At 41.2% G+C, this 25,457-nt stretch overlaps 1 long non-coding RNA gene across 1 annotated transcript; it reads left to right on the top strand.

Annotated features, from left to right (window-relative positions):
- Positions 1 to 13,217: 13,217 nt before the first annotated feature.
- On the top strand, positions 13,218 to 25,195 carry LOC144588797 (uncharacterized). The gene is made up of 2 exons (XR_013544505.1): positions 13,218 to 19,220; positions 22,874 to 25,195. It is a non-coding gene; the product is annotated as an uncharacterized LOC144588797 (long non-coding RNA).
- The last annotated feature ends 262 nt before the right edge of the window (positions 25,196 to 25,457 follow it).

Here is a 25,457-nt window from a genome sequence, read left to right on the forward strand (position 1 = left end):
TGAAATGTTGTAAGATGAGCAGCTACAGTAAAATGGAGGAATGCAGACCGAAAGAAAAATGGAAATGTGTTGCGGAATATGGTTAATTGAACTGTACAGAATGAATGAATGGGATGGGGAAAGGGGCACCGCAAAGGTTTAGAATCTCTAAACTGATGGCAGTGGGGGAAGCAGCTAGAAGATATTTCTCCTGAAAAGTGGTGGTGGGGGAATCACTGTCTGAAGGAGACGTCCACCGTAAAGTTATATATATACTGTATAACTTATATATATAGGCAATTTTAATGCAAACCATGGGAGCCATTCTGTGCTGAAATGGGAAACGTGCATTTTACTGAACAGATGGTATGTTGTGTTACTCACCAGGAATCATAGGAAACCTAGGCCAGCACCCAACAAATTACAAAAAAAAATAGGAAAAAAGAAAAAAAAATCAGCCAGGGATTTAAACTAGATAATAAACTGATGTGTACTGGTGGTGGTGGTGGTGGGGGGAGAGCCATGATTTATCTAGTCAGTGAAGGCATGCCCGAAACACAATTTAGCCCTTGCCCTCAGAGTCTCTGTTGAAAGACGACAGCACAATATCGGATTCACGTTTAATGCAAAGAAAGATGAAAAGAAGAAGATAGTGTTACGGTATAATTATCAACATTAAAAATGCTGCCTTTTATTTTATATCACAATTCCTATTTGTAACAGATTAAAATCAGTAGAAATTCATGCAATTACATATGTAGAAACCATTTCCAGCCATTATTTTCCATAGACAGAATTACACTTTCCACTGCCCTTGCAGTCCTAATCAATCATTAAGGTGCCAGGTGGAGCCCACATGCATTGAAAGGAATGAGTTAACCCCGTCTCCTACACCATCACTTTGAACATCGAAATGTAATGGTCTGAAGGGGGGGAGGGTCCTGCTGCATTTGGGTAACCTCTCCCTGTGTGTTAAACCCACTGCCCCCCAGCCCCCAAATCCAGGTTCTGGCTCACATGGAGAGGCTACATGGATTGAGCAGCCTTTCCCTCTCCAGTCACTCACATTCCCATATTCAGCATGATGATTGTGCTCCTTTGAATGTCTGTGGGCTCTAGTTAACTCCATATGTAGACTGAGTAGAGCTGGCTAGAAGGACGCCTTTGCAAAACAGGACCAGAAGGTATGGCAGGTGGGAGAAGGACATGTAACATTTTCCCTATTCCCAACCCCCTTCAACTCCATCCAGAACTGACTATTCCAGACTTATGTTTTCAGTGGCTCTGTAAGTTTTGTAGTTGGCTGGATAGCTCAGTGGTTTAGATATCTGGCAGTGTAGCCAGAAGTTGGGAGTGTGATTCTTCACTGTGCCACCTGCGAGTAGAGCCAGCCTGTATGGCCTTGGGCAAGCTTCACGGTCCCTGGGCACCCCCAGAGGAAGGGAATGATAAACTACTCCTGAGTATTCTCTACCTGGAAAATCTTGAAAAGAGTCACTGTAAGTCAGAATTGACTTGATGGCACATTTTTATGCTTCTGCTTGAACTTTACTGTATAAAACCTTACAACTCAAATTCTAACAGTAAGAGAGATGACAGAATGAGAGGAAGTATGTGTAAAGAGTCACATGGGATTTACAGTAGTAAATCAATTAACCAGTGTGGCCTTGCAACTCTATGAGTTTGATTGCTATTGTTTCTGTTTGACGGACCTAGAAACTAAGGGCATGTCTATGCTGGCTCTTTTGGAGCAGTCTGAACACTCTCAGTTGAAAGGGAGGGGAAGATGGTGAGAGACATTAAGAAAATAGATCAGCATCACAAAGCTGCAAAGGAGATTCTCTTCTGCTGCACAAAGAAGCCAGAAAGAAGGTGGTGAAAGGGAGCCAGAAAGCAAGGGAGCCCCCTCTCCTTCTGCATCAAGAAAGGAAGAAGGAAGTGGGAACCGGAAGGGAGAGAAGACAAGCAGGAGAGAGAGGAGGGGGAAAATACCTAGGCAAAAGGAGTCGGGTGGATCCCCCCCCACCTTATGACTGCTCTCTGTGTGTGTGTGCATGGGCCTATATGTGTGCTTTGCCAAGTGAGGTGATGCACAAAGGGAGAAGAGGGCAAAGGGCTCCAACAGCCATCAGAGGAAGGTTCTAGGAAGAGGCATCATATTACTAAAAACCTCCCTAAACTATCTAGTCGGAAGTGAAATTATTATTTTTTGTCTATACTAGACTGATGCACTGAATCACTTTGATTAATTATTTTTCTTTGCCTTGTGTGTAGTGCCAATCAGTGTCCATCAACACTTCACACAAAAGCAAAAAATTAATTTAATCTAAGTGATTCAGCACAGCAGCAATGGTCTAGCAGGGTTAAAGAAAAGTGTCATTTCCCCTGCCCCTCTCCAGAGGAGCAAGGTAAATGTTTAATTTGCCAATAACCTGAAGAGGTTTGTTTATTACACCACTTCACAAAGTTATAAATTGATAGTGGAAGGAGCTTTGGCTGCTGCAAGGCTTGATTTTAGTCCATTCCCAGTAATTGCACACACTGGAATGGACTGAATTAGCTTGTGCCAACTGCCCCCCAAAAGTAGAAGCTTCTGATAAGAGTTAAAAAGGTGCTGGTTGGAGTGCTCTGGGGGGGGGCAAATTGGTCCACTCTAGCAATTTCTTCATGGGATCATAGAAAAAAAAGTGTGAACCAATCAGCTCCTGCAATGCACTGAACAGTAGAACAAATGCCCGTCTGCGCAAGCCCTAAGACTCAGAAACAAATACTATGGCTGTAAACTTTATTGTGAAAGAGAGCAAAGTGCAAAGTGGGCAACCTTCCCTAGAAGCCTAAATGTTCTCCTCCTGCAACTCAACCTTGGGCACTCAAAACATTTTTTGAATTGTAATGCTTTGTTGATAAAGTTCCCTTGTGCCATCTAGGTGATGGCAGAGGGCAATATTGCCATGTTTGGGGTCCCAATCATTCCTATTTCCTCACCCACACCATGAAAAACCTTTTTTAAAAAATCATTAGAGAGCAGCAGATGGTTTTTGTTGTTGTTGAAAAAACTGTTGAAGAAAAAATGGGGTGCACACAGGGGCAGCTGTCGTCCTCCATGTTCAGAGTGACACATTGTATGTGGTCCTTGGATGTCTGGAAGTTGTCCAGCTCTGATTACTGTATGGAGCTGAGAGTATAGATCAGTCTGTAGTCTCAGCTTGGAGCTCTCTCCTTATCAATCTCCTTGAGAGAAAAAGGAATGTCACGTTATGGAAGCCTACCTGATATTGCAGCACTCCGGAAACAGGGTATACTGTATTTAAAATGTACCATTTATTTCCATTAAAATTCTTTATTTTGTTTTAGAAAACCAAAGAGTAAACCTTTTTTTTTAAAAAAAAAAAATACATACTAAAGGAATTCTTGATTATGAGGCTCAGGTACAACTATTTTAAATGTATTTACTTGGAAATAAGTTGCTTAGAAATCAGTGATTCCTCCCCCCCCCCCCCCCAGTTAAACTTGGATTATGAATTGGCTGTAGTTTAAGTAATTTAACAATGATCTTGAATTATAAGAAAAACAGAACTTTTTAGTTTTAAGACTGAGGGAAGATATCCTGAAAACAAGCTGCTGTATTATGCATTTCAGGTAGGTATGTTCATACATGAATATACTATAGAATATTTGGCCATCCATTGAACCTTGAGGGGAGGAAGAAGCATCCCTCTTTTAGAATGCTTAATGAGTTTTCCATCTTTTACAAAGTCTGTTGTTCCCAGCTAGTGAATTTTTTTAAAAAAAATATTTTATTTAAAAAAACTCTGAGTTACCAAATATTTAGAGCTCCAAGTTACCAAAATGATAAGGAAAGTTCTTGAAAGCAAACACAGTATTTGTACATCTCCAGGTAAATATGTACCAAGAGGAAACTTTTCCACATATTAAACTATAAAACTTTATATTATTTTACCTAGATGCTACTTTCAATCTTTAGCGAACTAGTCCAGTTGTGTAAAGTAATATGTTTTCCTTCTACATTCACCACATTTTATATACAGGTCCAATTTCTACTGCTTACAGTTCAAGAAGAGACTGCTGCCTTTACAAGCGTGAAACAGCTCACGCAGTTAGCCAGTGGTCATGTTGTGTGGGGAAATAAGGGTACCATAGTCCAAAAATATAATTTTTTCAGTCTCTAGCTCAGACCATTGTCTCCCCTATACCTCAGTGTTACCTGCAGATGCTAGTAACACAACCAAAGATTGTCTGCACTTAAATCATGAGTTCAGCCACAAGATTATTTGTCCTTCGTAGCCATTAAAAATGTTACACTGAGCTCACTTTATACTCATGGAAAAATTAATATATAAAATAGCCCAGTCCCCCTCCTCAAGTCCACATGATTTTGCAATCACTGGCTCATCATATTCTTGTTAAACTGGATCCTCACAATTTGTCAAGGTTAAACTGCTTCAGGAAATCTGTCAATTCTTTCACTTCTTCAAATTAACTAAAGTGGTGGTGTCTCTTTCTTGAGGGGTTCCAGCTTAACAGTATAATCCTATGTGTCTTTACTAGGAAGTAAATTCCCATAAGACGGTATCCTGCTGAGAGTTGTCATGTGTACAACAAATGTTGCAGAAGCAGTTGTGCTATTTGGTGAGGCTTCTGTTGTGTGACTGGTCAGTTGCACATGTGAAAATCCCCAATAAGATACTGGCCATACTATTCAGTGGGGTTTACTCACTACAAAGTATTTGGGAACATCCTTCTTTCTATACACTGGGGTTTATTTTGAATTAAACAGATGTAGGGGCATAAAAAGGCAAATAAAAGCTCCCTTGGATCAAGTCAAACCATTGGACTCAGTTTGGCTGAGCATATAAAAATAGGACAGGTTTTTTTCTACCATTCATGGCTGTATAGAAGAAGATATTTCAGCAGATGTGGCTGGTCATGCAAGTTTTACATGCTGAAATTCCTTCTTCCACGCAACTTTGAAAGGTACAGGAGCCCTGTCCTTTTCTGCATGTGGTCACTCAGTATAGTCTACATCAGCTTTTTTCTATGTGACGCCTTCTAGAATTATTGAGCTACAACCCCATGCTATTCCCAGCCAGTATATCCTTTATAGCACCCATCTGGAGCACACCAGTTTTAAGAAGAATGGTTTACACTGACTGCCGATGAGTGTTTTATCAGGGATATTTCCCAGCCCCGACCAGAAATACCAAAAGCTTGGGCCTTTTTTGCACAAAGCACGTACTCTGCACATGAGTTCTGTTGAATACAGCACTGTTGGTGGAGAATGACTTTCATCTGAAGATTTCTCCTCCTCCTCCTTATCCTTCTGCTTCTCCTCCTTCTCTTCCTCCTCCTCTTCCTTGTCCTTCTTCCTGGGTTTAATGGTGAAGCAGGACCAAATGCAGTGTTGCCACTGTGGATAGTTGACTTAATAAAAACAAATCCTAAAGATCTGAAAAGAAAAGAGGAAGAGAGAAAGGGCAAAAAGAAGGGGAGTAATTATAAATAACCTACTAAATTACAGGACCAGAAGAAAGACCACAATCCACCTAAGTTATATTCCACAAATTATGATCCTGCAATATACTCCCCAAATTACCAGCCATAACACCTTTACTCATTAGAAGATTAAAGAGAGGTATTCTTTCCTCACTATACTTTAGACAATCCAACAAGATATGAATCTTGCACTCCACATAGATCACATAATACTTGCCCATTACTAAAAAGATTGCTGTGAGCTGCATAGCAGGCAGACAGGTTAGATGTGATAATGGTTTCACTGACTTTGTTATCTGTAACTACTGTGTTTTTCATTCCTGACACGAGTGAAGTATTTTAGCTTTTGAATTGTATGAGATTTATGGCTTCTTGTGCTTTGTTCATTTATCTTAATATTTCTTTATTGATGATCTTTGCAATCCAAGAAATTCTTAGCATCCTTTGCCAGAATGAACATTATAGTGCTTAACTTCTAGCCAAAAAACTATTGAGGCTCACACATCTGTTTGGGAATACAGGCATCCTCCAAGCAGGAAGCCTGTCTTCCTAATTCCCTGATTGGTAGACCTTCTGTTTGTTTGCTTTTTAACTTTTAAAACAGTTACAATCTATCTGGAATCTTCTCCTGTGCTAATTCCATTAAGAATAGTCAAGATTACAGCTGTATGTATTGCAATGTCTGCATTCTGCACCTGCTCAAGGATAGACAGGCATTTCTGATTTAGCCGATTGATCAAATGCAGATGTTGAGGAGGAGTCCCTGGTGAATTTTGGCAGAAATTAAGCCTTTTGTGCATAGGTTCTAGCCACAAAGGTAAAAGAGAAAATAGCCCTTGTTTGCTACTGTAGTAGTGAAGGTTAAGAAGAGAAAAATCAAACACGAAAGGAAATTTGTATTTCCTGCTATTGTAACTTGTTTGCTTCTTTGCCCCTGACATTCTAAAGACCCATGCCTGAGCAATCAGACTTTTAAAAGAACCTTCTATTTACCTCTCTAACAACCAATCACAAAACAAAATTATCTTAATTTGCATCATGTGGAGTGAGGCAGGCTTTTCGCAGGTGAAACAGATGTATTTTACCTGTTATAAGCGTTCTGCTTTTAATGGTGTGCAAATTGAGTTATCTTGTTTCATCTCAAGTTGCAGCTAATAGTGGGGGTGGGGGGAAGCAGAGGTGTGTGTCACGCTGTTGTTACTAGATGATACTGGACCATTTTGTCTGTGCGGAAAAAGGAGTTTCCCTATCCTTGTAACAACTGGTGACTACTGCATTGTGACTGGTGGGACGGAAGACATGGCAACAAACGGTGGACAGAGCTGCAGCAAAAATGGATGTTCCCTTACACACACATACTCTCACAGAGGAAGGTGGTCAAGCAAGCATTCATACATCCACATAATCAGAGCATCTCTGCCTCGGGCAAAGAGGCAGGCAGAAACTGGGATGACTGGGGGTAACCTTAGCTGGGGGTGGGACAGCACCTGCTTATCCTAATGGATGAGCCACCACTGCCGGGTCCTGTTTTTGTTGAGAAAAGACAACAAAAGACGTCCAGCTGTCTGGCAGAGATGCTCCTCTAATGCTTTAAGAAGTAATGGAGGGGGGGGGGTTCCCCCTGAAAAAGGGATTGATTTCTGACATTGGCATCAAGATGCTCAGTTCTTGCCCTCCACAAGTTGGTGTCTTCCAGATGCTTTGGGGAGTTTTGATTGACAGCTTTGCTAACCATTGAGCCATGCTATCTGGGACTTCATAGGAATGGAAACTCTAAAGATCTAGAAGGCACCAAGCTGGGTTTGGTGAGAAGGAGAACAAACTCAGAACAGGACCACCGCCCATCCAGAAAAGCCAGCCTGTCCTTTTCTTCAAGTACCAGCTTGAACTGTAGAACCCATCAGGTGAAGCTAAGTGCAGAACGGAAATAACATCATCACTTGCCTGTCGCTATAGGTCAAGAGGCTGTTAGAAGGCATAGCTGCGCAGCTGGTTCGGCAGCTGACAACCCCGTGCAGAAGAGGCAGAAACAAACCCAAGCCCTGTCCCTCATAGCAGATGAACTCATGCTGACTGGAATGTCTGCGCTGCTCAACTCTAAGCATTTTAGAGTTTTCATTTAACATTGGCCATATACACAATGCAGTGAACTAGATACAGAGGCCCTGATTCTGCTTGAGCGCTCATTTATTAGTAAACAGGTAGATTCCTACTGGTTACATGGTTACTGCATGTAACCAATGAACATTTAGAATGTGAAACTGGCATTTCATCTACATTTCATTCTGTTTCTTAATGTCTGACAAAGTCCATGAAAGCTTACATTAAAATATAATAGTTAGTCTTTAATATGCAACATGTCTTTGTGGATATCTCAGTGGTTTAGTTCTCTGGCTGCAGAGCCAGAGGTTCGAAGTTTGATTCTCCACTGTGCTTCCTTAAGGTTTGGTCTCGATGATCCATAGAGTCCCTTCCAGTTCTGCAGTTCTAAGATTATCATCATCATCAACATCCCCAGACATGTTTGTGAAACTTTCCTGCTGTAGCCAGAGCATTCCTACACAGCATTTGACAAGCTGTTTCACTCATGGCCATGGACATCTATGGCTTCCTCCAACAGCCTCCTTGAAGCCACGTTTCTTCATCCACCCCACATTTCACTGCTTTTGTCTGCCTTCTTTATTCTGAATAGTCAAGAGGTGTGTGGGAGCAGCCTATGTACTAGGATGGGCAATCAGGTACTAAGGCTACTCCTGCACACCATCTGACCATTCAGGATGGGAGAAAGTCTCTTCCTCCTGATGGTCATGCACAACATTTTCTTTGTCCATGGACACTGGTGGTGCTGCGGGCTAAACCGCAGAAACCTGTGCTGCAGGGTCAGAAGACCAGCAGTTGTAAGTTCAAATCCACACAACGGAGTGAGCTCCCGTCGCTTTGTCCCAGCTCCTTGCCAACCTAGCAGTGCGAAAGCATGTAAATGCAAGTAGATAAATAGGTACCACCTCGGTGGGAAGGTAAAACGGCGTTCCCTAGTCATGCTGGCCACGTGACAACGGAAACTGTCTTTGGACAAGCGCTGGCTCTACAGCTTGAAAACGGGATGAGCGCCACCCCCTAGAGTCGGACACGACTGGACTAAAAATGTCAAGGGGAGCCTTGACCTTTACCTTTTACTGGCTTAAAATGCCTGCTGTCTGTCACTTTACTTAGCACCTACACCTGCTCCTGCAGCATGTCATTAGGCAGAGTTTCCTCCTCTTCATTTATTTGTTTATTACATTAATTATCTATTAAATTATTTATTTATTAAATTAATAAATTAAACAGTAGCCTGGCATAGAAATTCAGCACTTGAAAAATTTCCTAGCATGGGACTGGAAGGGAAGGGAAAAACCTCCAGCTACTTACTTTCTCCTTCTCAAATTGCTATTAAGGGCAGAGGAGACAGAACTAGTAGGGGAAAGTTATAAAACCGTAGCTCCTTATTAATTTTGAAAGTAGCCAGCTTTTGACAACTCTAATAGATGACAGCTATTTTTACCTCTTGTCATGTTGTTAGCCAGGCTACTTTTCTGGTTCAGTTATAAAGTTGTTGCTATCTTTACAAGCCTGGTTATAATCTTGAGGCTTTAAGAAATGCCAAGAATGAATGAAACAGCTGCATGGGAAGCTGTCCCTTGGCATCAAAAGCATTTTTGAAAAAAATGTTCCCCTTTTCACAGATGTTCCAACTACTTATTTAAAACGAGAACTCAACATGTAGACTGGCATCCGGAGTAAACTTAGAAATGAGCATCAGGGTTTAAATCCGTATGGCCTTACATTGCTCTCAAAAATGTGGGCTCATCATTGTTGCAGGTAGAATTTATTTATTTATTTATTTATTTATTTATTTATTTATTTATTTATTTATTTATTTATTTATTTATTTATTTATTTATTTATTTATTTATTTATTTATTTATTTATTTATTTATTTTTATTTGATTAATTTGATTAATTTGATTAATTTGATTTATATCCCGCCCATCTGGTATATTTATACCACTCTGAGCGGCTAACAACAGGATATATACAATTAGAATAATATAAAACCAAAACATCGGTTATTAACAAAACATACCAAAAATCATAAATGATAGATAGATAAGGAAGAGAAAATTAAATTAAATTAGATTAAATGCTGGCGGGAGGGAAGGCCTGGACATAAAGCCATGTTTTTAGTTGAATTTTAAATATACCCAGTGTAGGGGCCGCGCGAATCTCAGGAGGGAAATTGTTCCAAAGGCGAGGAGCCACCGCCAAGAAGGCCCGGTTTCACGTCTTTTCCCTCCGGGCCTCCCTCGGCATCAGGCTCCTCAGCCTCACCTCCTGGCTCGCGCAGGTGGTCTGGGTAGATCTTGGTGGGAGAAGGCGTTCTGCCAAGTATCGGGGTCCCAAACCATTTAGGGCCTTATAAGTGAGCATTAGAACTTTGAAGTCAATGCGGAAACGGATGGGCAGCCAGTGCAGCATGGCCAGAATAGGAGAAATGTAATGGTGCTTTCTCCCTCCATTGAGGAGTCTGGCTGCTGCATTCTGCACCATCTGAAGTTTCCGTATCAGCCTCAAAGGCAGCCCCACATAGAGCGCATTGCAGTGATCTAATCTTGAGATTACGAGCGCGTGCACCAAGGTAGTGAGTGCCCCCGTGTCGAGATAGGGCTGCAGCCGGGCAATCTGCCAAAGGTGGAAAAAGGCGGAGTGGACAACCGACGCCACCTGTGTTTCCATGGTGAGCGTTGGGTCCAGATGTATGCCTAAGCTGCGGACCCCACTCATCGGAGCCAGGGTCGCCCCCCCAAACGAGAGAGAGCCGACCAAGTCACCACCCCTGGGGCCCCCCACTCTCAGGACTTCCATCTTGTCCGGGTTCAGCCTCAGGCCATTCTCCTGCATCCATTCCAGTACAGTCCCCAGGCAGCGCTGGAGGGACAGGACGGCATCACCTGCAGTTGGTGAGAAGGAGATGTAGAGCTGGGTGTCATCAGCATACTGGTGACACGACGCTCCACACCCCCTAATGACCCCAGCTAGCGGTCTCATATAGATGTTAAACAGCATTGGGGAGATAATCGACCCCTGTGGAACCCCACAATTGGGGCTCCATGGGTCCGAGACACTGTCCCCAAGCTGCACTCTCTGGGGGCGGTCCTCCAAGAAGGAACTGAACCAGGCCAGAGCCAAGCCACCGATACCCAACTCAGAGAGCCTCCCCAGGAGGATACCATGGTCGATGGTATCAAAGGCCGCCGAAATATCGAGGAGGACCAATAGAGACGTTTTGCCCGTCAGCCTCCCTCAGCAGGTCATCACACAGGGAAACCAATGCCATCTCTGTACCATGACGTGGCCTGAAGCCTGACTGGAACGGATCCAGGGCATCTGTTTCATCCAGGAGTGCCTGAAGCTGGTCTGCCACCACCCTCTCCACCACTTTGCTCATGAAAGAAATGTTGGCGACAGGCCTATAATTGCCAATTTCGTCCGCCGCCAAACTAGATTTCTTTCGTATGGGCCTAATGAGTGTCTCCTTGAGGGCAGGCGGAAACCTGCCCTCAAGGAAAGACCCATTTATTATTGCTGTGGCCCATTCAGTTGTTTTCGGCCTGGCTGCTTTGATTAGCCAGGCCGGACAAGGGTCCAAGGAGGAGGAGGTGGCCCGACAGCGGTCAAGCACCCTGGTCACAGAGTCAGGCGTTACCGGCTGAAAGGAGTCGAAAATAAACGGGCAAGACGGAGCGCTGGACATCTCAGCTCGATTCACTGTGTTCAAAAAAGGAGGGACCTCCCGGCAGATGGCCTCCACTTTAGATTTAAAGAACTTGTGTTTATTATAAGGAAGGACCCTTGAGAGTAACAATACATCTCTGGATACTGCTGTGGAAACACAAAACTTAAACAAGTCTTGTGAGCCGGAAGAGGGAAGAAGGCAGGCTAAGACAGACTCATATATGACCAGGTAATTTTCAGCAGAATAGCAAAAAAATTCCCCTGATGATCTTGCTGCTTAGCCAGAGATAGGAAAAGTTACTTTTTCAGTCTGCAATTCCCAGAATCCCTCCATTGGCAGGCTGTTTGGAGGAGCTACAAAATAATAATTTTCCGCAACTCTGTTCTCAGCCTAATTGGGGCTGAACATGGGTCGGCCGGGGGGCGGGGCGGGGAGAACCAGCTGTGAGTCTGGTATGTGCAGTCTCACTCATAGTTAGGATAAAAAGAGGGAGTGCTGTATTGTTACCAAGAAACCTGATTGTCCTTCTATTTCTATCAAAAGCACTTTCATAATGCTGTCATTAGAAACATTTAGACTTCAGTCCGAAACACAGCTTTGAGGAATTAAGCCTTATTAACTTGCTCTGCTTTACTTTTGAGTAAGCACACATCGAATCAGACTGTTAGTGTGTCATTGATGGCCACGTCTGCTCACCACCAACACTGTGCAAGATGGAGAACCTGTTATCAAGGAAAGGCTCCAAAATAGCACCGCTTTTGCATCTTCCAGCATTCACTTTGCAAATAAAATCCCGTAATTAAAATCCCAGCACAGAATGCAGCCATGGTTTAAAATGGATTCCATATGGTGGGGTATGTAAGAATAGATAGAAATGGCCTCAGTATAATCAGTCATCGTAAAAACGACCACTTTTGACCGAAAAATGAGGTATCGCCAGTGTTTCGGGTAAAGGCATAGGGTGCAAATTACAAGGCTAGAGTTGAAAAATTGCCCCCTCATATCTCTCAGCAGGAGAAATACGCACACTCACAGCGGCATGTGTATAATTTTATCTGGATTTTGCCTGCTCTGTCTGCATAGAATGTGGTTGCTCAAGGTGTTTCTTGCTCAGCACCTTTTGAACCACGAGTCCACAAGGCTGCTCCATGTGTCACATAGCTATAACATACGGGCTAAGTATTTTCTGCTTGTTTGTGTCATCAGTTCTCTGAATACTAGATATCAGATATACTAAAAATAGCATAATTTTTTGTGCCTTGTGCAATACTAAAATTCATGTATATGCAAAAAAAACCAGTCAAGTATGCTTGAATATTTCAGGTGAATTTGCAATTTATTTATTTCACTTCTGGTTATAACAGGGAGAGAGGAGGAACTGTGAAGAATATGGGCTATGCCATTTGACTGTTAGAAATTGACACATCTCACAGCTCTGCTTCCTTGCACATAGACATTTTTTAAATTTCAAGTTTCTTCCAGCACGTTCATGAAGAAATCTGCCAAACCAAATTTACCCTGTATTTGATATTAGGCCTTGGCCATGTTTCTGTAAGTATAGTTTTCTGCAGTATGGAGGGGGTTCTATTGCACCTCCTTGTCATGTGCCACAGATCAGGTTTTAAAAGTTAGAAGGTTTTTAAAGATTAGGGACGTGGTGGCGCTGCAGGTTAAACCGCAAAGCTTCTGGGCTGCAAGGTTGAAAGATCAGCAGTTCGAATCCATGTGGCGGATTGAGCTCCCATCATTTGTCCCAGCTCCTGCCAACCTAGCAGTTCGAAAGCATGTAAAAATGTGAGTAGATAAATAGATATTTATTTATTTATTTATTTTATATCCCGCCTATCTAATCAATTAAGACCACTCTAGGAGGCTTACAACAACAAAAAACAACAACAATGTAATTAAAAGCAATTTTACATAAGGGAAAACTTTCAGCAAGATGGGACAGACAGTAGGGAGTGGAGAGAGAGGGAATCTTTCCTCGGTGGGAAGATAACAGCATTGGAAACTGTCTACGGGCAAACGCTGACTCTGTGGCTTGGCAATGGATATGAACACCATCCCCTAGAGCCAGATACGACTGTACATTTGTCAAGGGGAACCTTTACCTTTACCTAAAGAGTGGGAGGTTGCCAAAAAAACCGGAGATGGCAACCTTCACTCAGTACCATAAAGATGGTTTGAATACATACAGGATTTTAAAGCTAGACATTCGCCACTGGAAAGTTTACGTTAAAAATGAATCCTATGAGCTTCTGGCATTCTTACTTCCAGTTGCCAAGACTGCACCAAGCAGTGCTTGTACATGTCTTTAAATTCACAAGTGCTAAATATTTACATAGATGGAGGGTGAGGTGGGGAACCAAAATTATAATGCAGTTGGAAAAAAAAAAGACAAAGAAGGAATTTATTGAGAAGATTTTGGATCTAGCAGAAATGGATATTTTGACAGATACACTAAATGACAGACTGTATAATAATAAATGGGAACCTCTTTATTCCTGGATGAAATCTACACCAATTTAAATAGAATAGATTAGATTAATATTATGTTAGACAGTATAAGAAAGATTAAATGAAGGAACATATTGTAATAAATCACTCTGGCTGCAATGGATAGAAAAGCAGAACAAATACAATAAAAATGGATTAGGCATCCATCAGTCTCGAGAGACTACCGTAACGTGCTCTGAATGGAGGTCTTGGAACAGTGTCTAGTGTGGCTGACAAGGCCAATTCGAGAGTGATCATCCCTTCCACACTAAAGACAACTACAATCTGTCCCCTGTCCAGCTCCATGGTTTTGCTGCTTTCGGGACTGCCTCTTTGCCTCGGCCTGATGGACAAGGGTCTCTTCAAATTGGGAGAGGCCGTGATGTACCACCTACAGTATCTCCAGGCTGAACACTCAGATGTCAGGGTTTCCCATCTGTTGAGGTCCATTCTTAAAGCCTTTCGATCCTGCTTGCAGATATCCTTGTATCGCAGATGTGGTCTCAATCTGGGGTGATTTCCCTGCACTAATTCTCCATACAGGAGATCTTTTGGAATCTGACCATCAGCCATTCTCACGACATGCCCAAGCCAATGTAGACATCGCTATTTCAGTAATGTATACATGCTGAAAATTCCAGCTCGATCTAGGACTACTCTATTTTGAACTTTGTCCTGCCAGGTGATACCAAAAATGCATCAGAGACAATGCATATGGAACGTGTTCAGCCTCCTTTCCTGCCGTGCACAAAGGGTCCAGGACTCACTGTAGTACAGGAGTGTCCTCATGACACAGGCTCTATAGACCTGGATCTTGGTATATGCCATCAGCTTCTTATTAAGCCATACTCTCTTTGTGAGTCTAGAGAACGTGGTAGCTGCTTTGCCAGTGCATTTATCCAGCTCGACATCTAGGGAGAGAGTGTCAGAGATCATTGAGCCAAGGTACACAAAGTCATGGACAACCTCCAATTCTTGCGTGGAGATGGTAATAGAGGGAGGTGAGTCCACACCCTGGCCCATGACTTGTGTTTTCTTCAGGCTGATTGTTAGTCCAAAGTCTTGGCAGGCCTCGCTAAAACGATTCATGAGTTGTTGGAGGTCTTCAGCAGAGTGAGCAACAATGGCTGCATCATCAGCGAAGAGGAAGCCCCGCATGCATTTCAGTTGGACTTTGGTCTTTGCTCTCAATCTTGAGAGATTAAAGAGCTTTCTATCTGATCTAGACTGGAGATAGACACTTTCTGTTGCAGTTCCAAAGGTGTGCTTCAGCATGACAGCGAAAAAGATCTCAAACAGGGTCAGTGTGAGGACACAGCCCTGTTTTACTCCGCTTTGGATATCGAAAGGGTCTGATGTTGAGCCATCAAAAACTACAGTGCCCTTCATTTCCTCACGAAAGGACCTGATGATGTTAAGGAGTCGAGGTGGACATCCAATCTTGGGAAGGATTTTAAAAAGGCCATTCCTGCTAACCAGATAAAAGGCTTTTGTGAGATCTATGAAGGCCACAAAGAGTGGCTGTTGTTGTCCCTACATTTCTCTTGCAACTGTCAGAGGGAGAATACCATGTAAGTGGTGGATTTATTAGCTCAAAATCCACACTGTGATTCCGGATAGATTCTGTCTGCAAGCACCTGGAGTCTCTTCAGAACAACACGGGCAAGCAGCTTCCCTACAATGCTGAGAAGAGAGATGTCATAGTAGTTATTGCAGTCGCCCCTGCAATAAAAATTAAAATATTTTTTAAATATATATATAATGAAGCTGAAGTCTGCCCCAGTTCTGTAACCTGCACTTGAGTCGAATTGCAGAATACACAGAATCCTGCTTATAGTACAGGGCATAGAACCTCTGGCTGTCCAGATATTTTGGACTTCAATACATGAGCCATCACCATTTTCATGTGGACTGAGACATCTGGGAGATGGTATTTTCCTGATATTTTATTCCTAAAATAGCAGTAAGGCCAAAGGCCAAGTTCTGGTATAACACATCCATTAGTATTTTGATTCCAGAATTGTTGACTGCTGATACAGCTGTTTTCCAATCACATGTGGGTTGATGTTAATATTACTTTCACATTTGTAGCACAGATTGATATTTAATCCTGACCTGGTTGCAGCTGTCCTCCTTTACATGTCTGTTTTTAGGTACACCTGCAAACAATTGCAAGAAAATGTTCAACTGAGCTCTTTCATGTAGGTTTTAGAGCAGAACAGGATGTACAAGTGCATTTGTTTTGTGTGGGCTTTGGAGCTGGTTACTCCGCTAGTCTGAATGTTGTGTTCTATTTACAGTGCACGGTTCTTTGTCTGAAGGATGTTATTTTTGAAGGAATCCTGGTTTTGAATGGGTTCCCAGTCCATGTCCAGATTAAATATAAAGACTCATAAGAAGAAAGAGCAAGATTCTTGAAGATCTCCATCAAGAGTTAGCATTTGGATGGTAGACTGAAAGTATGAGTACACAATAAGGAAGGTACAATTTAATTTGATTTGACAGTTTACTAGATTTCCCCAAGTGAATCGCTTGAGCCGTCCAGACAACAATTTGCAGGAGTTCAGAAGGGCAAAGGCAGAGAGCTTGGTTTGCACGGAGCTCTAACAGCATCTGCTATGCTAATAAAGTGCTGTTTGGTAAGTCCTGGCAAATTAAAGCTCTGTGTTGGGGAAAGACTTGAAGATTGAGTCAAAAGCCAAAAAATCCCTCTTTATTTACATCTACTGCCACAGTCTCTGGAAATCTGACTAATAGCAAACTGGACTGACAAAAAAAGGCTAAATGGGCTAAAGAGTGAGCATCAACATTGGAGCAGCTTGGGTTGTTAAAAAGAAGAGGAGGAGGAAGCAGAGAGGGAGAGAGAGAGAGAGAGAGAGAATTACATTTCTTACAAGATCAGGAGTGATCTGAATGCCCCTTTGCATTGGATCAGTTCACACCAGCCAGAAAGCGGACAAAAGCTATGCCAAACTGATCGCGGAAACTTAAACTATCACTGCCTGCTGAAGAAAAAGAGGATTCCCAGTTCAAAAAAGATGATTCCACAACAGGCTTGCCTGCATTGAGCTCTATGCTATGTAGTCGCTGGATTTTCATTTGAATTTACCCATGCCCAATCTGATATCAATTATGGGGTAAATGGACAATGTAGTCACCCCTCAAGAAAGCAAGCAGGTCACTTATTCTGAGAAATAGATTTCTCACAATATACATTTTTGTTTATATGTTATGCTGATTCTTTCTACATTTGTATACATGTCCTTTTTCGTCCTCTCTTTTTGTAATTTGTCTTCCATTGAGTAAGTGCCACCCTAAAATCCTACCAGTGCTTAGGATATGTGCCATGTTATTTCAGCAGGAGGAATTTTCAGAGAACACCTAGTCTTTTCTGCTTGCTTACTATTTTGCTGAGTTCCGCCTTAACAATCTCTCCTGTATTTGTCAATGGGATCATCTGCAGAGAGCAAATGGTGGGAAGAATGCTGAAATGCTTGGACTCTTCTATCAAAGGAAATGACAACAATGAGCCACTTGTGAGTTGTGGGTGGTATATTTGTTATTTATGAACACATCTGGAAGCATTTGGTGAGCAAAAGCTCTTGATGTGTGATAGGAACATTGCTACTGAATATCTTAACAGCTTAGCTAAGCAGCAGTCATTTAGAAGCAACCCTTCTCTTTTAAACAACCTATAGCCTATTGTTCAATTATACTGTTACAGATTGGTCAGGATGACTTTGTGTGTTCCCTTCTGCTTTCATATTAAAGATTTTGGTAAAGTGAGTTAGGAGTAGCCACATCTGGAGGCAACACATTGGAAGACCTAATGATAGTCAGCTGCTGTCGATAACATTCTATTGATATGTTTTAATGGGTGTGGGGATGACCTAAGAAGGCACGGGTGGCAGAGAGGAATAGAGCTTAGAAACATCAGGCTTTCAGATGGTGAATCTCAGAAGCCCCACCCAACATGGGAGTTGTTATCCCCCAAACTAATGTTTTAGGTGGAGGTAACTTATCTTTCTCTTTTCTACCACTAGGCTGTGCCCAAAGGGATGTGTGTTAACTTTCTTAGCCATCTAAGGAATGTGCTAATTTAAATATCTGTGAGAATAATAAGAGCCAGTTGAGTCCATATAGTTTTAGGTCCTGGAATATGCTGAAACAGGGAAATTGGCAGAGCTTTGCTGCCTGTGGAAAATCCTATGGGACCTCTAGATCTCTGGTAGGGAGCCAAAATCTGTTGGGATACTAATGCTATGGACCCTTATTTTATGTTTAGCCTGTGCATATCTGTAAATAAACATTACATCTGTAAAGAAAACTCCATGAATCTCTAGTGACCTCCTTCTAAGGAAACTAAATCCTGGCTAAGTGCTAGAACCTCTGAAATCCCTCACTGCTCAGATATGTAGTACACAGTTGTAACAATATGATGGCAACTAGACACTCCCTGACAGTGCTCTGTGAGGGTTGTCAACTTTTTAAGTAGCCACTGTTCCAATACTGTACCCTTAAGTAGAAGATCGATCTATAGTCATCAGGAGGTTCTGCCCTTTACCTGCACACCATACAAAACATTATGTGCAGGTGGCTGCTCCTTTGATGAGAAAGAGGCTGGTTTAATTTATCGTGTCAGTTGGCAGTTGAATTCTGTCTTCGTATTACCGTTGGCCATGCCATGAAAAAGAAAGTTATTTCAGACTGTTCGCGTCAGCACACATAAGGCCGTGCATTTTCACTTGGAAGACGGTGAAGGCTTCTGGGAGTTGTAGTCCATCTGGAGGCCCAAGGTTGGGGACCACTGAGTTAGAGCACCATTCTGTCTTCCCCAATGTGAAAGCCAAAATTATGCTATAGAAACAATTACTTCGGAGAGTACCAAATTTCTGTTCTCCATCTCACCAGCCTACCATAATCTGTAGTTTTAGGAGGATTTGGAAAAGGTACTGTTTTATACTGCAGCACCTAGTATCATTCAATGCAATTTTTATGAGTGTTGCAAGACAGGGCAGTTTTTCTTAATATATGGTTTTTTTTGCCTTTCCAGTAAAATGCTTTCTGCTTCCAATCTTGCTTAGCTGCATTGAATCACAAATGTATATATAAGTGACATGGAAGATACAGGAATGATTGGTTCCAATCCTGTTTCTTCAGCAGTGAATAGATTTCAGAGTTGAAATTCAAAGCAGAAATTCCAGTTTTCCATCATCCTAAGATCAAAGAATAGGCATAATGTCTAAGGGTAGGATTTGTTAGTTTTAAAGGTACCATGAGATATTTGTTTTTCTCTTTTGTTATACATGCGGAAACAAACCACAATTACTTCTTGGAAAAAAGGGATGGAATTCTAAATCTCATATCATCCCCATGATCCAAGACCACTGCTAAGAATCAACCACAATCCAAACTAATACCATGTGCCACAAGCACTAAACTATATGCATAGAAAGTAACTCAAGCATATGATCTTATCCACAGGTTCATAGTAAAAACAAAACATGGCATTCAGTTATGTACCATTTTATCGAGGAGTTAAGCATTTGTAAAACAGATAACTTATTCTAGAAAAACAGACTTTAAGTATTTGCCCATTTTATAGATGACGTTCACTACTGAGATTTAATGTTTTAAACATTTATATTGCCTGCAGTTTAAAACATAAATGTTTAAAACATTTATATTCTCTTCCTAACCTAGGAAGAAAATAAGATAATAACTAGATAGGCTGGGCCCACCTTTTGAAATAAGTAGATATGTCTGGTTCAAAAGAAGCCATCTTAAATTCAGCCTTGCACTGTGCTTTTTGCCCCAGTGAATGACCTGTTGAGAAGTTTTCTTTCCCATTTAAGCCCTATTTGGACATTCAGTACTGTAGTTTGTTTGCAAGTAGATGAATCAAGAGCTGGGCTAAATTACAACTTCATGAAGATTCTGGATGTCTGTGGCTGAGATATACAGTACATATGGAGACTTCCACAAGTCAGACTCCTATAATACAAAGATCCAGGTCATGTGGAAGTTCCTGTGCGCACACCTGTAAACATGGCCATCCTGTCTGCAAACATCCACAATCTATGTACAGATGTCAGCAGGAAGGATGACATGACATACGTTAGATTAGGCATCCTTCAGTCTCGAAAGATTATGGTAGCGTGCTCTGTATGGAGGACTTGGAATAGCGTCTAGTGTGGCTGAGGAGGCCAATTTGAGAGTGACAATCCCTTCCACACTGAGGACAAATCCAATCTGTCCCCTGCCCAGCTCCCTGGTTTTGCTGCTTTTGTGACTTCCTCTTTGCTTCGGCCTGCTGGGCAAGGGTCTCTTCAAATTGGGAGAGGCCGCGATGCAGTGCCTGCCTCCAGACTGAACGCTCAGATGTCAGGGTTTCCCATCTGTTGAGGTCTATTCCTAAGGCCTTCAGATCTCGCTTGCAGACGTCCTTGTTATGCCACAGCATGACCATGCTTCTTGCTTGTGTATTCATGGGGAGGTAAACACCCAAATTGGACTTTAATTTGAAACCTGAAGATCTCCACCGTGTGAATGTTGTGAAAGTCCATTGACATTTGAATGTTTTAATAGAATTGTGGCACTGCAAAATCCTTGACAAATAAATAATAGGAAGAGGAATTCTTTACCGAGAACTCAATACAGTACAAGACATTATTAGAAAACAGTGTTAAAATGTTTCACCAATAGATGCGAATGAGATGAAACCTCGAGTCCTGTTCACAGCTACAGAAACAAGCCCTGTTGGCTACAGTTGGACCCAAATCCCACTCATTTTTAATATATTCTTCTAAAGATTTCTGTTGGGAACAAAGAATAGGCTTGAGGAATTCTGCTGAGACACACATGATGAACTTACACACCCCAATGGTCTTTCTAGACCAGCAATGATCAATTCAGGAGTGACATTGGTTACATAGATCACCAGCTCTTTAATGACTTAAGAATGAGTTTTGTTTTTTCAAATTCTGCTACATGTATTTGAATAAATGCAAGCTAAGGCATACATGATCAAATTACCTGTGCGGACATTATAAATGTCCTGATCAGACATTATAATGAATCACAGCTTAATGCAGATGAAGAATGAAGTCTGGAAGTTGGTGTATTCAAACATTCAAACCTGATACTCATTTCTAGCTTCATAAACCAAATGAAAGATGTCCAAATTTAACTCATAAATTAACAAGCCAGGCCATATTTTTAAACTATAAGGCTAGAAATTTGGAACTCAGGTACATGTGCAGAACAGTTGCTAGTGTAATTAGACAGTGTAGTAATTACAGTGTTCTGACTAGAACTCAGAAAACCTGGTGTTTAGTCTCTGTTAAGCCATGACCTTAGACCAGTCACACGCTGTCTGCCTGATCTTCTTCTCAAGGTTATGAGTATAAAGCGGGCAAGAGGAGAGCCATGGATGACATCTTGCGGCTATTGAGAGAAAGTGAGGATAGAAACATAACAAGCAAATGAAATAAATAAAAGCAATTACCCTCATGTAATCATGAAGTATGCAAACAAACAAAAGACAGGGTTGAACAATGGTAAAGTAATGTATTTCAGCATACTAAAATGTCAAGGCAGATTTATCACAATGATCCAAATTATTATTGGACTTGAAATGTTTGTCCCTTTTATGTTATAAAGTGCTTTTGGAGTGCCTTATCTCTCCCTTTCACTTGAAGTTAAATCTAAGTGAACTGAATAAGTACATCCTCTTTCTATAGGTATTTCAACCTGCAATAACCTGCCCTGTGCTTTGATGCATGGAACATTTCTTTAACTGGAGCATTTCTTTATTCGTATACTGATTTTAAAGATTTCCTGCACAGGCATGTCATGTCTATTTAAATCTGGAGCATTCATTTTTAATAAAGCAATATAAAGTGACAGAATCCTACAATGGGAAATGAGTGGGTCACAGTATAACAAATTGGTATATAAGCCTGGAAACTATGAAAACAAATTATTTCCATGGAAACATACACATATATATTTTGAAACCCCACAGGGGTCAAAAGTTATAGCTGGAGGTTTTGCATAGCTGGTCATTTTGAGCAGATAGGCGGGGTATAAATAAATAAATAAATAAATAAATAAATAAATAAATAAATAAATAAATGTAGGTGATTATTGATGCCTTCTTCAAGAGACAGGACCAATGAGTAGTGTCACGGAGTTTCATTTTATTGGCTAATTTCCAAGATAGGGTCACAGCTGAATAAAATCTGGAAAAGTTACATTTTGGGGACTACACATCCTGCTTGACAGGAAATAATAGACAGAAAGCGATAGGAAGGATGGAGAATGGTGGGGCCAAGGAAATTCAGGGGGTGACAGTGAACACCCTAGCAACATGTGGGCCTCAGCAGATGCTCACAGATGTTAATGACTGATGTCTGCCAGGCAGCAGATACTGAGTATCTGGGAATAGCACTGAGGGTATTGAAGGGCATGGTTGTATGTGGCACTCAGCATGCCACCCGTGGCCTGTAAGCTAGCCTGCTGCCCATGTTGGTAGTGAAGGCCACAGTCTTATATGCAGGATTAAAACCCAGTCCAGTTGACTTCTATATGTGGACAAATGGCAGTCCTCTTTCAGTCTATTTTTCTTTGTCAGTCTCCATTCTGATGATTAGTTCTTCCCTACCCTAGTGATGGTGTGGTTGGCAAATGTATATCATGCAAGTTCTCAAAAACCAACTCTTTTAGACTATAGCTCTACAAATCCTGAAATCGACCATTGTGGAATTCTGGGAGTTATAGTCCATGAGGGCCTTTCCATGCACACAGTACTCCAAATGAGTTCCATCCAAGGACTTTTGGCAAGGCTGCGAGTTATTCTGCTAAGAAAGTTTAAGAATACATCCTAATTGTTGCCCCCTCCCACGTTTCCATACAAAAAAGAATTCAAAAAGGAAAGACACTCATTCCGGGCGGGGGAGAATAGAGCCAACTTCATTTCAGTTGGGTTTGCCAAGATTTACTCCTGGGAGCTATTTAAATCAGTGACAAAAATAAGACATTCTCTCTCTCTTGCTTGCTTGCTTGCTCTCTCATACGCCGCATAAGCCTACTGTGTTTTTCCCTCAGAATTGAATTAACGCAGTGGGACGTTCCTGGACCTTCAGATTGCAGCTTCTCGGCAGATTGAATGAGTCAAGTCACCCTTCATAGAAATCAGCAAAAGCTAGACCAACCATTATGCTTTTCTGAGAACCCTAAGTGACACAGGGTTCTGTCCTGCAATGAGTTAACGTTCTATAGAAATGAAGTGGAAGCTAATAAAATGAAAAAAAATGTACAAAATGTGCACAATCCATTCCTTTCCCATTTACTCATCTCCTCTTGTTTCCAAGAGCAAAAATCAGCCTTTTCAAAGTTTTCTGTACTGCCCATGTTGGATTTTAGCTCCCTTCTATTAAAGGGGGAGGACTGGGGACAACCTCTTGTAGAAGAGGAATATGATCCTGTGTTTGGTGCACCGGATAAACCAATGTAAACCAAAAACAATACGAAGAAGTTAATCAAGTCATATTACATACCTCCTGCTTTGAAGGAAAAGAGGGACTTGTTCCTTGTTATATGTCATTTGATCTAAAAGCACCTCTGAGTTGGTGTGCCTTGTGATGTGGATAAAAAGGTCTCATAAAAGTTCAATAAGTCTGCCTCATTGCTGACTCTTGAGTTCATCTTCAGGCTCATACCTAGTCCTAACATTCTGGAGGTGGAACCTATTTTAGATATACCGTACCTGGAAGAAACTTCAATCCAGCTGACCTGTTGTATTTATGATAGCAAATTGCCAGGTAATCTAGTGCAAAACATGTCCTAGTATAACATGGTAACTGGCTATGCTGTAAGTGCAGCAGAACTGCACATCCAATAAAACCTTCAAAACAATAGTTGACCGGAATGTTAAACAGTATAGTTTCCCACAAAGTATTTCATACACTCAACAAATTACTTTTCCATGTTATTTCTATGCTTGGAGTACATTTTTAAAATGAGTGAATTTATCTTCCTGATTTATTTTCCAGTTTTCTTTCAAAAGAGGAAATGGGAAAGACTGTGGTTCATCCACTGAAACAAAAGGAAAAACAAGATTTCTATTTTTCTCTTGCCATTTAAAAAAGAAATGTAGTTCAAGAAAATCCACCGCCCTGCCAGCCAGCTCTTGGAGGAGGAGAGAATTTGCATCCGCCTCCAAAAGGAGAAACACACACATATATACACACAGAATAATTTCTGCCATTTGATATTTTTTTTAAAAAAGTAGCAAAAGTGCTGCAGAATTTTCAGTGTATTAAAAAAAATTATTAATGCAAATGTTTTTAATTCTGCCATTCAACGTATAGAATATTTGACATGTCTCACTTCCTTCATTCATGTTTTCTTCATCTGGTATGGGCCTGGGGGCAAAAACAAAGAAGAGCATGATATTCTTGGGAATGTACCACGACAAAATGTGTGTGGATAGTCTCCTGATTTGATCATCCTCCATGTTGGAATCTGAGTAATGGAAAGCTAGCTAGCCTAGCCTTTCCCTTCACTTACACAGAGGTGTGCATGTTTTTGTTTTTCAGTGAATGGAACATTCCAACTTATAGGTTACACCACTGGCATTTTAAACTGGAACAGCCCAGGAAGGATCTGCCATGTGTGTATACACATAAAAATGGATGAGCAGTTCTCTCTGCAAGCCAGCTCTACCGAAGTACCAAGTGATATCCGTGACCTTTCTCTATATTTTGAAACACAAATAAATGCAAACTCATATTTATAGGTAAATGTGGCAAATAAAACGATTGCAAGAGTTTCACATGCTACAAATCATCTGTTTGTTTCTCCTCAGAATACACAGTGAAATCAAGTATCCCAGGTTCCCTTTAATGGAACGAATAATATCCAAGTTAAGATGAAAACAAGACATAAACTGAAAGCGACTAGACTCCAAGAGTGGAAATATCTGTATTGCCTAGACAGTTTTGATAAATCAGCTATTTTAATCTGCTGTGGAGCAGACATCTTAATTGCATGTCTTAAATTATTTCAGGCCCAATATGTTGTGGGTTTTTAAAATAAAAAATCACTCATATTTGGAATTAGAAGAACACACACACACACACACACACACACACACACACACACACACACACACACACACACACACACACACACAGAGCATCCAAATGTAAGTGTTAAAAATAAAAACCTGATGGGAATAGAGCTCATCTATATTGATCTAAGTGCCACACTGACAAAGTCAGGTTCTTCGAAATTGCTTCTCAGAAAATGAATCTTTACAGATTCCTTCCTCATTGTGGGTTCGCCTCTGGACGCTTTTTAAAGATGGTTAATTAGAGGGTTAATTAAAGACTTCTTACTGGAAATCTTTGACATGGAAATGAACTCTGCATAGGAAGCACTAAGCTCTGCCTCCTGCAACAAAACCTGGGTTCAAAATAATACAAGAACTGATTGGATCAGCTTCAGACATAGATTGTCTGGCCAGTAGGAGAAATAACTGAAGAGAACAGAACTGAACCAGGTACTTTTGCTTCCATATGGGTAAGCCCTTATTAAAGTGTAGTATCTTTGTAATACTAGGGACAAGGTCTTGTTGCATAATGTTATACTTGAGTAAAACCCATCCAGTACCAGAATTAATTAATTT

This window comes from Pogona vitticeps, chromosome 4, assembly GCF_051106095.1.
Source record: "Pogona vitticeps strain Pit_001003342236 chromosome 4, PviZW2.1, whole genome shotgun sequence".
Taxonomy (NCBI): domain Eukaryota; kingdom Metazoa; phylum Chordata; class Lepidosauria; order Squamata; family Agamidae; genus Pogona; species Pogona vitticeps.